The sequence below is a fragment of the Drosophila nasuta genome, chromosome X, assembly GCF_023558535.2.
Source record: "Drosophila nasuta strain 15112-1781.00 chromosome X, ASM2355853v1, whole genome shotgun sequence".
Lineage (NCBI taxonomy): Eukaryota > Metazoa > Arthropoda > Insecta > Diptera > Drosophilidae > Drosophila > Drosophila nasuta.
In genome coordinates this window covers 13,938,558-13,953,223 of record NC_083459.1, presented here as the reverse complement: position 1 = coordinate 13,953,223, position 14,666 = coordinate 13,938,558, and the positions used below count along the sequence as shown (strand labels likewise).

General features: G+C 36.7%; 1 long non-coding RNA gene and 1 other non-coding gene across 11 annotated transcripts in view; one reads left to right on the top strand and one right to left on the bottom strand.

The window, feature by feature from the left end:
• Positions 1 to 13,945, top strand: part of LOC132796800 (uncharacterized) — a 43,095-nt gene extending 29,150 nt beyond the window's left edge. For 2 of the 10 annotated variants that reach the window (XR_009633584.1, XR_009633590.1), the window contains 3 exons: positions 7,508 to 7,741; positions 9,227 to 9,382; positions 13,011 to 13,944. This is a non-coding gene — a long non-coding RNA (uncharacterized LOC132796800). Of the gene's footprint in view, positions 1 to 7,248; positions 7,393 to 7,486; positions 7,742 to 9,226; positions 9,387 to 13,010 lie in introns of all 10 variants that reach the window. The other 8 variants (XR_009633585.1, XR_009633592.1, XR_009633587.1 and 5 more) reach the window with 8 other exon arrangements.
• Positions 7,795 to 7,866, bottom strand: Trnag-ccc (transfer RNA glycine (anticodon CCC)). Its single transcript has one exon. It is a non-coding gene; the product is annotated as a tRNA-Gly (tRNA).
• Positions 13,946 to 14,666: the final 721 nt, after the last annotated feature.

The window sequence follows — 14,666 nt, the reverse complement described above, 5'->3', positions numbered from 1 at the left end:
TTCGTATAAAATCCATTTAACAAGTCTCTCAACTAACAAATATATAAAAGAAATAAGTTGTCATACTTAAACATTTTACTCCCTACAAGTTGCAGGGTATAATTTTAAATGCGGCTGGCCAGATAGATGAATATAATGAAATGTCAAACAAAGGACTAATTACTTCAATTGTCTTCTTGCACTCAATCAGTTTAGACACAAAGTGAGCTTGTCTCCTGCTCTGCAATTGAATTGTCCCAAATATTTCAGGCAGTTGTCAAACAATTAAAATTTCCATGCGATTGGAATTTAATTTGAGTAACGATTTGCTTAAATACGATAAATACTAGCAATTTGCTGACGAAAAAAATAACAGTTAACTGCGAAGTCAGCAAAGAAAGAGAAAATCAGAAAATGCAATAAAAAAATATGTCCAAGATACTTTAAAGCTAGTTGAAGCAAACAAGCTGATGAGATTCAAATGCACACAATACTAAATACAATTCTATTTATTATTTAAAGAGTATACTTTAGTATATTAATATACCAAGTATAAGAAAGTACACAGTTTATAATACAGACAGTACTAAAATAATTACTTACAGCAATCTATATTATTAGCAACGACTGTAAATATAGTAAATATTGGATATAAATATGTTATACCTAGTTCCTAAAATTATTACTTATCCCTGAATCATCTTTAGTGAAAAGTCAACAAGATCAACAGTCAATATTATATTGTTTACCTATTGAAAGTTAAAAATAATTTCAAATTTTTACCGTAATTATAGTATTGACTGCATATAAATACAGTATAGAAACTTATATACCACATTTTTTAAGTAAATACTTATCCTCGATCTATCTCTAGCTAAATGACAACAAGTTCAAAATTTACTGTCTTTAGCTATCTCTAATTAAAAGTCTACAAGCTCTAAACTCTATATTTATTATTTGTTAGCCAATAAAAATGGCATATAAATACAGTGTATACAGTATAAAAGTATACCAATTATCAGAAAGCAGGCTGCACAGTTTAGTATACAGGCAATACTTAAATAATTACTTATCTACAAGTCAATCTATATTATTTGCTAGCTATATTTAAGTTCTACTACTGTAAATACTGTATGTATAGTATATAAATATACCAAGTTTCTCAAATAATTATTTATTCCTTAACCATCTTTAGTGAAAAGTCAACAAACTCAACACTCTTTCTATATTATTTGTTAGCTAATCCAAATGGCAAGTAAATACAGTATATATAGTATATAAATATACTAATTTTCTATATAATAATAATATATGTACTATATAATAATTACTTATCCCCTAAAAATATCTTGTGTAAAGTCAACAAGCATAACACTCTTTCTCTGTTATATTGTAAGCTAATCAAAATGCCATTTAAATACAGTATATATGGTATATAAATATACCAAGTATCAGAAAGCAGACGGCACAGTTTAGTATACAGACAATACTTAATTACATATTTACAAGTTATACAGTCAATCTATATTATTTGCTAGCTATTTTTAAGTTCTACTACTGTAAATACTGTAAGTATAGTATTTAAATATACCAAGTTTCTAAAATAAATTCTTATCCCTATACCATATTTCTCTGTTATATTGTTAGCTAATCAAAATGGCATATAAATACAGTATATTATATATAGTATATAAATATACCAAGTTTAGTGGAGCAATCTGCTGTTAGCTTATCATTTTGTCAGTCAATCATTTGTATAGTCTAGAAGTGTATGCACACACATACACACACACACACACACACATACACACACACACACTCTGTTATTTCTATAATTTCGTTGGCGAGACGCTGTGCATAAAATGAGGCAGCAGCTGCAGTTGCGACGTTGATGGCATTTTGCAGTAACTTAAATTAAAGTTGCGTTTTAAGCGTTTTGTGCGCGATAAAAATCGCGCCGCGAACGTGACAATCGACACAACGTCGAGAGCAAACAAAGGCCGCATGAAAAGCATCTGGGAAAGGGAACCGGCAGTTGAGAGTCGAGAGACAGGCATTAAGTGAAGCCTGCCGCCTCTTCTCTTGCTCCTCTTCCATCTCTTCCTCCTCACTTCTGTTTTGTTATTGTGCGTGCGTATGGGCGAATGGAGCTCTAGGGTAACTGTAACTGTCGAGTCGAGTCGAGTCGAGTCGAGTCGAGTCGAGAAGCGAGGAATGGGAGGCGTGACGACCCACTTGTTTACTTACCTTATTGCGAGTATCAAAGTCGCAAGCCAAAGGCTGTCAGCCGGCCTGCTTATCGGCCTTAAAGTTAACTTCCTCGCTCTCGCTCTGTCTCTTCTCTCTCTCTCCTCTCTTAAAGTCAGCTTGGGCTTTTTTTGTGGGTGTCCCAGTCACGAAAATCTCGTCGAGATTTATTCATACGCCGACTCGAGGCGAGTTACGAGCTGCAGCCTATGAAATATTTAGGAGAACATTTCGTTTCTCGACTGTCGACAATCGACTCAAGTTGTTAAATTTGCTTCTTCGACTTCAACTTCGACTTCGACTTCAGTGTTCGGTGTTGTCTTTAACTCCCCTCCTCCTCGCTCTCTTTCCATTCTACCAGCAATTTGCACTCAATTGCAATTTCCGTGCCGTGTCGCTGGCTTTGGCTTTGGCTTCACTCTCAGTCTCAGCTTCAGCTTCAGCCTTAGCCTCAGCTTTGGCTTTGGCTTTGGCTTGGTCTTTGCGTTGGCAACGCCATATCCATTGCTACGTGGACGCCATCGTCTGCATCCGCCTTCCAATGGGTTTATACCAGGAGCAGTGGCTTCTATTCCACAGTCTAGCTAGAGAGCCACAGTGGGAATAAAGTGCAAACTTTAATAATCTCAATTACTTTAAAAACTATTGGACATCAATGATACTAAAATTATGAATACTTCGATTTTAATTATTTTGAATTTGACTTTTATTTAATTCCAACAAATGAACTGACAGATATCGCTTTTGATATGTAGATAACCGTATTGTTCTTCCTATAAATTCTTCAATTCGAATATTAGTAAAAGGGGCAGATGTAATTCACTCTTAGCTAACTTTTTTTTTAATAAAATTTAATAATTATGGTAGATTCGCAGTTGCTAAAATACAAATTTTGTTTATTTTGCAAATTTATGATTAATAATTTGAAATATAATATTCGTTACCTTCATGTAAGATTCAGTTTTTTGCTTAATACCTTTTTGATGCATGCTTATTTCTTTAAAGGAATTTGTCATGTGTGGCACTATTTACAGAGAAAAAATGCAGACTGAAACAATTTTAAAAATAAGTAAAGGTTAGTAAAAGTTTCTTTACTGAAAATAAAAAAATCTTTTGCTTTAGGTTTTTTTTTTTTACAGTGTTGCAGGCGACATTTTCGCTAGAGATTTACCCACATTCAAATTTCATCAACAACATTTTTCTAATACAATTTTCTCTCTCAAAATAAATGGAACTTTATTCTAGTGAAAATTTCAAAATTATTAAAATTTTACCTTAAGCTCATCCATAGTAAATCAAGTTACTTGTTGATTAAACATTAATAAAGTCACGCGAATATTGGAAAACTTAAAAGACACATTGAGTGTAAATAAAAAATGAAAAATTACTCACGTTTTTTTGTTAGATAAGCAAATTGTAGTAACATAAAAATGCAAGCAAATAAATGGATTGCAATTATTTGACAGTAAACATTTGGATATTTGCTCGTTAAGTTACAGATTTGCACCACTGTGCCGTGTTTCGTGGCACGTACGTCGCGAGTGGCAAATGGGAAATGCGCAGAAATTTGTTCAGCCATTTGTTGTTAGTTGTTAGTTGTTGCTCGCTTCTTCTTGTTGTTGTTGTTGTTGTGGGTTGCATGTTGGCATTGCTGTTACTATTATTGCTATTACTTTTGTTGCTGTTGCTGTAGTTGTTGCTGCTGCGGTTGTTGCTTTTTTAAATATCAATATAAAACGTGACAGAACGGACTTTTCAGCCATCTGCATTCGATTCGCACAACGAACTCGCACTCTCCACCTGTAGGCTCTGTCCTTGTGCGCCTCTTAAAGCTTCAGCTTCAACGAATCTCAGTTAGTGGCTCATTTCGGTAATCGGTTTAACTGCTTAAAGCGAAGTCGAGCGGTCAGCGGTCAGATGGAAATGTGCAAGAGCAGCATTGAGAGTTGATTTCATGAAGCGCAGTTCAATTAGCTCAACAAACACAGAAGAGGCAGTGAAAAGGTAGAAATGCAGATAGAGAGAGAGAGAGAGAAGAGTGTACATTAAAATTACGCAGAGCAGCAAACAGCAAAGCACAAACTTTGATGGATATGTCAAAGGAGCAAGAGAAAAAGCAGAAAAATAGGAAATGAACACGAAGCAGTTAAAGGCTTTTCTTTTTTCAAAACGTAATGCGTATCAATAATAAGAATACACGACAGCTCAGCTTCACAGTGCGTATACATAATTAAGTATAAATGCGATCCCTAGTCAAAGTGTCAGCGTAAGTCATTAAATAAGCATTTATGAGTAGTAAAGAATATTACGTGTACGTAAATCAAGTATACGCATTTAAAGTGAAAGAAAGAAAGGAAAAATTTTGATGTTATTACAAAAGTGTATTACAAAGTGTTTGCGTATCAACTCGAAAATATACAAAAGATTAATATAGATCTGAACATTGCGTATAAAGTAGTTAAATTTAAGAGTAATAATAGTTTCTTTTACTATTAATTTTATTATTACTTATAAATAAGTAGAATAATAATACAAAATTTTAGCAATCATCAATTGTTGCATCGTTCAATATTACGTATACGTAATAAGTATAAGCCACTAAGCATGTAAATAGTAAATTCAATGAGCATATTAGAACGTGCCAGATTATTAGCTTGAAAAGTAGTCATCAAGAATCAAAACTTAGATACATAACTATAAATTACGTATACGTGATACTATATACTTAATTACGTATACGTACTAATATATACTTTATATAGAACAATAAATTCAACTGAATTCATTGAAATAAAATAGTTGATTTATGAACAAAAGTATTAGACTAAAACATATGAAGTGAAAAATAATTAAGAAAGCGTAGACTTGTAAATAATCATATTACGTATACGTAATATATGTAGCAAGTGAACTAAATAGACAAAGCAACTTCTTTTACGTATGCGTAATAATGCGTGCACTTAGCGAGAAAGTTCAATCAAAATGAAATGTATTAAAAACGAAGTAGGCGTATTGAGACGAAGAGAACAACGATTTGGAATACAGAAAACTCGGTAAAATTGAATGTGAGCGACACATACCAACACCAACACTCAGTCACGCACACACACACACACAGAGACACACACACACACACACACACACAGTTGTTCGCAAGCAATGGCAACGGAGTTGCAGGAAGACAAAGCTAGTCAAACAGGCAAAGCGGAAGCGAAGCAGGACGAAGTCCAACAAAGATTCAGGCGAGCAACGACGCTGATCAGCGTGCAGCAGATGCTGAGAATGCTCTCAGCGCAATGCTTCCGCAAGTGCGTCCGAGAACCGCAAACGGAGCTCGATGACGGCGAACGCAAGTGCATCGCACTCTGCATGGACAGGTATGTGGACTCGTTTAATCTTGTGGCCAGAGCGTATGGCAGGCGTCTGCAGCTGGAGCTGCAGAAGGGAATCGAAGCCGAACAGACGCCTGAAATGATTTAGACTGGACTGGACAGAAAGTAGGCTGTCAATCGATTGTCGAAGAGCAGAAATAAACAACAAAAAAGAAAGAGGGGAGAAATTCAATTCTGACAACGTATTCACATAAATTTCGAGTTCACAAAATGGAAGCTGACGATGGCGAGACGATGCTGTTGATGCGACAGCTAAAGCATCAAATAGCCATGGCGAATGCTCAGGAGTTGCTGGCGGACATCACGTCCAAGTGCTTCGCCAAGTGCGTCACCCGACCCCGCGATCATCTCAGCGGACAGGAGCAGAGTTGCATCAATCTGTGCATGGATCGATTCCTTGACTCCTATCGCCTCTGTGCTCACACTTATGGCCATCGATTGCGACGCGAGGCGGCGGCTGCGGCGCATAGTCGCCAGGCTTAAGAAGTCAGCTCACAAAAAAAAAGTGAAAATAAATATTGCAAACTGTAAAATGTTGCTGCGCTTTTTTTTTGTTTTCTTTGCCAGTCGCCAGTCGAGTTCAATGTGCTCAGCGCATTTAGAGTGCTGCCTGCGGCCTGTGTTTTGTGTCCTTCACTTTGGTCGCTTGTTTTCATCGCTTTCAATGGCCAGCAACTGCTCCCCCTTCCCTCCCTTCTCTCTCTGACTCACTCACTCGACAACCCTTCGCACTGCATGCTGACTGAGTTATGTGATTATGCACAAGTTCTATTTGCATAACGCGACGCGTAATCAACATTTTATCACACGCAACTCGTGGGCTGCTTGAGTAGTTATAGAGCAAAGCAGAAGGACACATATTAGGTTAACTTCAGTTAACTTTGAATGACGAGAGTTGCTCGAGGAGTTGTTGTTTATTGTCTATTCGTTGCATTGCCTAAGCTTTGCTTTATATATATCGCAAAGTGTGAACTCATTTCAAAGATATTCAAAATTTGACTTTACATTGTACAAAATATATCTAAATCAATGTATCTGACATCTAGTTGATTTTATATTGCATTGTTTTACAATTAATTAAATGGATGAGTTAGCAATTCCATTTTATACGAACATATTTAAATTTCAACATTTTCAAATTATTTTTTTACACGTGTTACAACAGAAGAACAGGCAGAGGGACAATCAGGTGCATTTTGTACTTATATTTTGAATATACTAATATAAATTTTGGTATATTGTATAAGACTTTATGGTATATTATGAAAGTAGTAGTATATCAATATATATACATTTTGGTATATTATATAATATACTATGGTATATTTTCAATGTAATAGTATATTAACATACCAAATACAGTCTTTGGTACATTTTGATTGTAGTAATATATAAATATACCAATATACACTTTGGTATTATACTCTATGGTATATTTTCATTGTAATAGTATATTTACGCACCCAAAATAATCTTTGGTATTTTTTTAGTATTTTCGATATATATATATTTGGTATATTTTAAGCGGTCACAGTCGAGCTCACATGATTTTAACTTTCTCATTAGAGGAAGAGTCGCCTCAGCGCAACTATATATTATGAAATAATAAATTTGCATTGATTCATTGTAGTTAAATGTGTCCACAGTAAAAAACTTTCAGTAACAGTAAAGTGGATGGCTCAGAAAGGAACTGCTTTGTAAACAGCTTCACAAAAAATGTCATAACACATTGAACAAAGAAAACGAAGGCAGCTTTTTGTGGGCAGCTAATAAGGTGATAAAAATGTTGCAAATTTTGCATGCTTATTAATCTTAAATTCAACGCAGCGCTTTAAGGCTCATTGACAAGCAAAGTAATCAAGTTGAAGAATTATGCATTTCATTCACAGAGTAAATCAGGCGAAAGCAGAGCTTTAATGTGCTTTCCGTGTGCAGCTGCTTTTGCTGCTTGCTGCTGTTGCACACACAACAATGTCCAGGCACTTGCCAGCAAAATGCAACAACGAAAAAACAGCAAAAGCAAGCAAGGAAGGAAGAGCGGCTGCTGAGGAGAAAAGGAAAGCCACACACACAACGACAACAATACTTGTTACTCATTCAGAGAGAAGAGAGAAGAAAGAAGTGTAAGTAAGTGTATGTGTGTGTATGTGTGTGTGTGTGTTTTTGGCCATTCGTTTGCGCCGGCCGGGAATCGAACCCGGATCTGCTGCTTGGGATACAACCATGCTCGCCACTACACCACCGGCGCTGTCTGCAGCAATGAGGCCAAATGTCAGCCAAGTGCTGTCCATTCACCGATGGACTGCAAGCACAAAGAGTGAGAGAGTGAGAGAGAGAGAGAGTGAGTTGTATTGCATCGATGCGGATGGAGACGGACAGCTGCTGCTGCTTTGTGGCACACAGCACATCAACAGCTACGATGATTGCATTCACTACGGAACTTCTCATTGTCTCTATAAATCAACAGCTGCATATTTTTGGGGTACAACCCCGCAAGAGTGAGCAAGTGAGCAGAGATAGGGGGGAGGAGGAGGCAGTCAAAGGGGCAGTGAACTGTTGCTCAGCCTTTGGGGTTGCCTTGCGGTTGAATTAAGTCAAACAAAAGCAAGCAGCTTTGCTTAGATTACGCATACGCCACGTGTGTGGGGTATGTGTATGTGTGTGTGTGTGTGCTGCACGTTGACGTTGATGTTGAGGTACACACACACACACACACACACATAGTAAAGGTGCCACAAAAGCGCAAATGTAAATGGGCCTCTTTCAAAATGAATATTAAATTGCAAAGCAGCAGCCAACGAAACGGACAGCGAGAAGCAGCGAATGGAGTTGGAGTTGGAGTTGGGGTTGGGGTTAAGCTCGCATTTACATATGCAGCGAGTATGACTATGTGCCACATTGCAGTGTGCGTGTGTGTCTGTGTGTGTGTGTGTGCCACAAACTAAAGGTAAAGGCAGAGCGAAAACAAAACAGAAGCAGAAGCAGAAGCAAAGGCAGCAAGTTGTTGCTTTCGCTGCACGCAAAGCTGTTAAATGACGACAGGATTATAAACACGCAACAACAGCGGGGGGGTAAGAGGAGAGAGGGGAGCAGATTAAGTATCGATTAAGAGACAAACTATTGAAACCGCAAAATGGATAAAGGAAGGGAAAATTATTGAAAGTGCCCACGGCGAAAAGGGAAGAAACCAATCTATTCGAATTGCCTATCTTTTCAGAGCAATTGCTAAAGAAATAAAGTGAGACAGAGAAAGAGACGGTGAGAGTGAGAAAGAGTTACATGAAGGGACGGAGAAAGTATTGTGGATAATTTAAACATTTTCAAGTCTTTTTTTACATCTACAAAAGAACAGGCAGAAGGACATTCGGGTTCAGTCCATACTCTTTGGTATATTGTAAAAATACTAGTATATCTTTACGAATATACCTTTAGGTATAATACTACATATGTGGTATATTTTCAATGTAATAGTATATCAATACACCAAAAACAGTCTTTTATTTATTTTATTATTTTTGGTATATTTATTTGGTATTTTTGAAGTCTAATACCACACTATTTTGTGGCATAGAGCTCACTCTATCTTTTCACTCACTTTATCTTTTCAGAGCAATTGAAAGAGAAAGAGAAAGAAAGAGAGAGACTTGAAGGAAAGGAGAAAGTACTATGGATAGCGTAAAGGAAACTGATAAAAAGGAAATAATATGGAATAGAATGCATTGATAACGTAAACAACCGCAATTGCTCTTGAATCCAGTGAAAATGTAAGTCCGTTCATTGAAAATAATCAAATAATATCTATAATAATTGCAAGTATTCTTAATGTTCTTAAATGCGCATTTATTTGGTCATTTTCATAGGAGTGTTGATCGAAATAACTCAGCATTATAGTAAGAGATTAAGCTTAAAATAGAGAGAGATATAGAGAGAGAGTTTAATATGGAGAGAGAGATAGAGTGACGCAGAGGAAGCAGATGGAAAAGTGAGCTAATAAATTGAAAGTTATTAAATAATACGAGTAGCATAAACATTTTGTTTATTATGAATAGCTTATAGAGTTGCTGAACAAAAAAATGCTTGCGAATCTCTAACGCAAGAAAAGCTAGCCTAAAATAGAGTAAAGTTAACAAATGAATGAGCTTAGTAAGCTACTCTTTAACCTCATAACTAATAATTGCTATACATATATTTTTTAAACTTCCTTAGTGAACTCTTCTCTCTATTTCTCTCCTCTTTTAAACGATGTTGCTTGAACGTACTAAAAGTGACAAGAGAGCTTTCACTGTAGAAGAGAAAAAGAGAGTAAGAGTGAGAAAGAGAAGGAAGTAAAAGATGTATGGAGAACAATATAGAAGTAAAGTAGATCGAGTTGCAGCTCACCTTAAATTGGAATTCAAATATTTGTCATGTGACAAAGTTGCTGTCGAATTCCCTGGACAGATTGTGGGCAGCAGCCATAGAAACAAGGATGCATCAGGAGACAGCAAGAATAGAGAGAGAGAGAGAGAGAGAGAGAGAGACAGAGACAGACTCTTTAGCCATTTGCCTGCCTCAGACACAAGAATGAGACCGAGAACGAAAACTCGTATGACATGGCATATGCATTGTTTTCAAAATGATTTGCGGTTCTAATTTTTCGCACAGAGCGAGTAGAGAGAGAGGGAAGAAGACAGAGAGAGAGAGAGAGAGAGAGGTACACATGCTAGAAGCTGGCAAAAAGTTATGCATTGTTGCCATACTTTGTCGTCGTCGTCGCCTTTCTCTCTTTCTCTCTCTCTCGCTGTCTCTTTATTTTTGTGGGTTTTGTAGCGCAAGTTGAGCCTGTTCTTTTTTTCTCCATTTCTCCTTCTCTCCTACTCTCTCTCTCTTTCTCACTGCTGGTTTGGTGGCGAAACTATGCAGCAAGTAAAATGCCACCGCAAACCGCATGCAGCTCCGACTATTGCAACTTCCTTGTTGCCGTTGCCGTTGCCGTTGCTGTTGCTGTTGTTACTTTTGCTGTCTGCTTTCCTAGTCCTGATCATTGCATAGTCCTGTATTTATGGCACAGAGAGTCTGCTAACTTTGTAGCACAGCATAATATATTTCCCTCGCTTTTTTCTATGCTTAATAATAATTTTATTTTCATTTGAAGAACACACAAAATTGTGAAAAGATCGTGCACTGACGCATAGATGAAAAATTGAGAGAGAAAGAGCGTAATTAACATGAAAATTAAATTATCTATTGTATTATTATTATTTACATAGATGAGAGCATCTGGTAACTCTCTCTCTCTCCTTTTTCTCTGTTCCTTCCTTGCTCTTCATAATAATTTTATTTTCACTGTCGCATAGACCCATCGAAAATCCATGTGGCAAAGAGTCTGCTAACTTTATAGCACGGCATAATATATTAGATTTACTTTATCATAATTTTCAAACATATCTAAATACCATTGTGAGAGAGAGAGAGTCACTAATTATCTCGTTCAGTTCTTTCCTTTCTTTTATTCTTAATTTAATAACTCTTAATATTATTTAATTCTTCTGTTATTTTATTCTTCTGTTAACTTTGTTCAATACTTTCTCTGGCTTACTCTTTTCCCCTCTTAATAGGAATTTCATTACAATAACACACCTTTGTATAATAATTTCTCTGTCATTCTCCCGCGCTTACTCTTTTCCACACTTAATAATAATTTGATTTGTGTAACACCCAAAAAAAGGGTCTTTCACAGTCGCATAGACTCGTCTCAAAATCATTGTCTGCTTCGTGTTGCATAAGTTGAGGCGCCAAAACAAAGCAAAATTTGCTTTGGTTCAACATTTCAACTGCTTCCAAATTTATGCATGCCCCAAAGCAATCGCAAACCTTTTGCCCCTCTCTTCTCTCTCTCTCGCCTTCACTCCGCACTCCACACTTCCTCACACGTTTGATTTGTCTGTCGTTGTTCATTGTGTGGCGTTTGTCTTTTCATATTTGAGTTTGCCAGCTGCACAAGTTTTCTTCTGATGTTGCTCTTTCTGCTGTCTTCTGTCTTGTGTCGCCTGCTCTTCTTCTTCTGTTGCTGCTACTGCCGCAGAACATGCTGCAAAGTTGCTGCCACAAAATAAGTGAATCTTTAATTGCAACTCGCACGATTCGAAATATTCTTTCGAGTGGTAAGGGAAATTCGTTTAATGCTCAATGCTGCAAATCAATTAAATTGCGTGTGTTTCTTTTGGAATTTATCACCTGGCAAGACGTGCGTCTCTTGTGCTGGACACGCCAAAGTTGCCAACGTTGCAAGTTACAAGTTGCAAGTTGCAAGTTGCCTTTGCTTCTTTACTTCTTTACTCCTTTTGCGCCAGTTTTCTACATTTTGCATGCCGCCTTTGAGTGCATCAATTACGAGGCTCAACTTTGTTGCAACTGCAACCGAAACTTGCAACTGAACTTGACTCGTGCCAGCCAGTCAGTCACTCATCGAGCCAGAAAGAGACAGAAAGAGAGATAGGGAGAGTAAAGGAGAGAGAAAGAGAGAAAGATGGGGCAGAAAGTTGACAAATTTTTACAACAGCAAAAGTTGAGGTAAGTTGTGTGCCAAAGTTAAAAGTTTGCCCGCTCAAGATGTGCTCTATGAACTAACACACATACACACACACATACACACACACATACAGGCACACATACATATTACACACACACACACACACACACACACACACACACTGATGTGCTCACATAATCTTTTAACGTTACGCACAGCCGACTAAACTATGCAAAGTGTTTTAAATGCAACAAATTGCAAATCAACAAGAATTTTATAAGTCGAATATGCTCGACTTACGCATACCCTATGCATTGTAGCAGATATATCGACTAGCAGGCTAGAAGAGAGACTGTTAAAAAGTTATCAAACCTAGAAAATTATTTCTAGCAACATATATTGTGCTATTCTTTTAGAAATTCTAAATATTTTCAAATTCATTGATTCTTCTTTTTTTTTGGTTAATTTTTTGTATTCAGTATTTAACTTGTTTAATTGTGGAATTGAGGTTAACACTTCAATTGTTAATGTTTTCCTTTCTATATAAATGGTTTGGGTCAATTCTGTATTGGTTAATAAATATTTAGTGAATACATTATTGAATTAATACAATTAGTGCTTATGTAAAGTATTTACAATATTATCACATTTATATAATTCAATCATTATCTTTACCATTAAATGGGCAGTTATATTATATAACTCGTCATTTGTTTAACTTACATTTAAAACAAATAGCTGATGAAATTAAAAATTTAGAAAATAAGAATTTTACTATCAATAATTCTTGTCTTTTTTACCTATTTAAAATATATATAATATATTTTAGTAATTTTTATTGGTTTCATTTATTAATGCATGTATTTAACATATTGTTTCAGTTAACTTTCATCTCGTTACTGACGTTTTTGTCGCCTGTCTGCCTGGCAGGCATTGCATTGCGTACAACAAATATTTTTCAACAACTTCTCAATGGCAGCAAATGCGCACAGGAGAGAAAGAGGCAGAGAAGAGAAGAGAAGAGAAGAGAAAGAGATTGGGAGAAGGAAGAGTCATCTAAAGATGCTGATGGCGATGAGGATAGACGGACGAAGGAGAAAGACGAAAGGCGAAGACGAGACTGGAGACTGAGTTGCATTGCTTGCGGCGTGGCAGTTTCTGTTGCTGTTGCTGTTGCCAGTCGCTGGTGTCGCTACTTGCTTTACGTGTCGGTGGCATGCAACAAAATTGAGGTGCAGAAACACGAGGAATCACGGCAAAAAGACACAGAAAAGATGCAGAAGTTGATGGAGCGGCTGCTTGGGGTGGCTTCAAGTTTGTTTAGCAAATTCTGTAAATGTTATGCGGCAGAGGAAGCAGCAGCAACAATGTTGATGGGGAAATCGCAGTTGCAAATTAAGAGAAAAGCTTCTGAGTAAATCACAGTAACTGCATTTTGTTTGGCTGCCAGTTTGTTGCTTAACTCGTTGTGGTTGCGGTTGGCCTTGATTTATTTGGCCCACGCGCCAAACGCATGTTAACAAGAACCAGCAACAGCAACTGTTGTCACATGTTGTTTTCTATTTTTTTCAGGTGAACTCAATAATATGGATGAATCCAATAAGATGGATAATGACATTTCGAAGAGCGATTTGGATGGCTTTTACCAACAGGTATCCAGCAAAGTTCATCTTTACAAACTCAAAGCAATAAGTCCTGTCAAAAAGCGCAAAAATATGACTGGGATAGAACCAAATTTCGCTAATTTATATATATTTGTATATTACATAGTTGCCTTAAAGTGACCAAAATACGGTGAATTTTCCCATTTTTAAATAAAATTTGTATTTCAAATATTAACAGATTTCTCATTTTCTGCCAGATAGATTAAAAAATTCAAATTTGAAATTGGCGCGCAGAAACCACTTACAAAATTGTACATTTTTTGATGCATACTTTAAGGGTGTGCCAAATCGCAAAGAGCATTGCGCGATCAAACGATAGATGGCGTCGTCTCAGATTTGCATTGCGCGATCGAACGATAGATGGCGTCGATTCAGACTTTTGTTGCGCAATTCAACGATAGATGGCACCAATTCAGATTATCATTGTACGATCAAACGGTAGATGGCGATACATTAGATTATCACTGCGCGATCGAACGATAGATGGCGTCAACGCCGTTCAATCGTCATTACGCGATCGGGCGATAGATGGCGCTATTATTCACGCAAATAAATTTCTGTATATTTACTTGCTGCTGATTTATGTTCGCCTGGTATTTCTTCTGCTGACTTGGCAATTTTTTTGGCGTTCGTGATGATTTGAATAATGGACTGAAGTAACTTATTCATTTGAAATTGGCGCTAAAAAAATTAATTTTTCATAGCATACTTTGAGGCTGCAAAAGGAGTATTTTTTCGAAAAGTAGCTATATCTCGGCCATATCCTGTCGGATTTTTATCGGACACGCATTGCTAGATTCACAAGGACGAAATCTATCGAATGGCTTTAAAAAAGCATGAGATTATCAAAGGACTCAATATTTGTAATTTTGC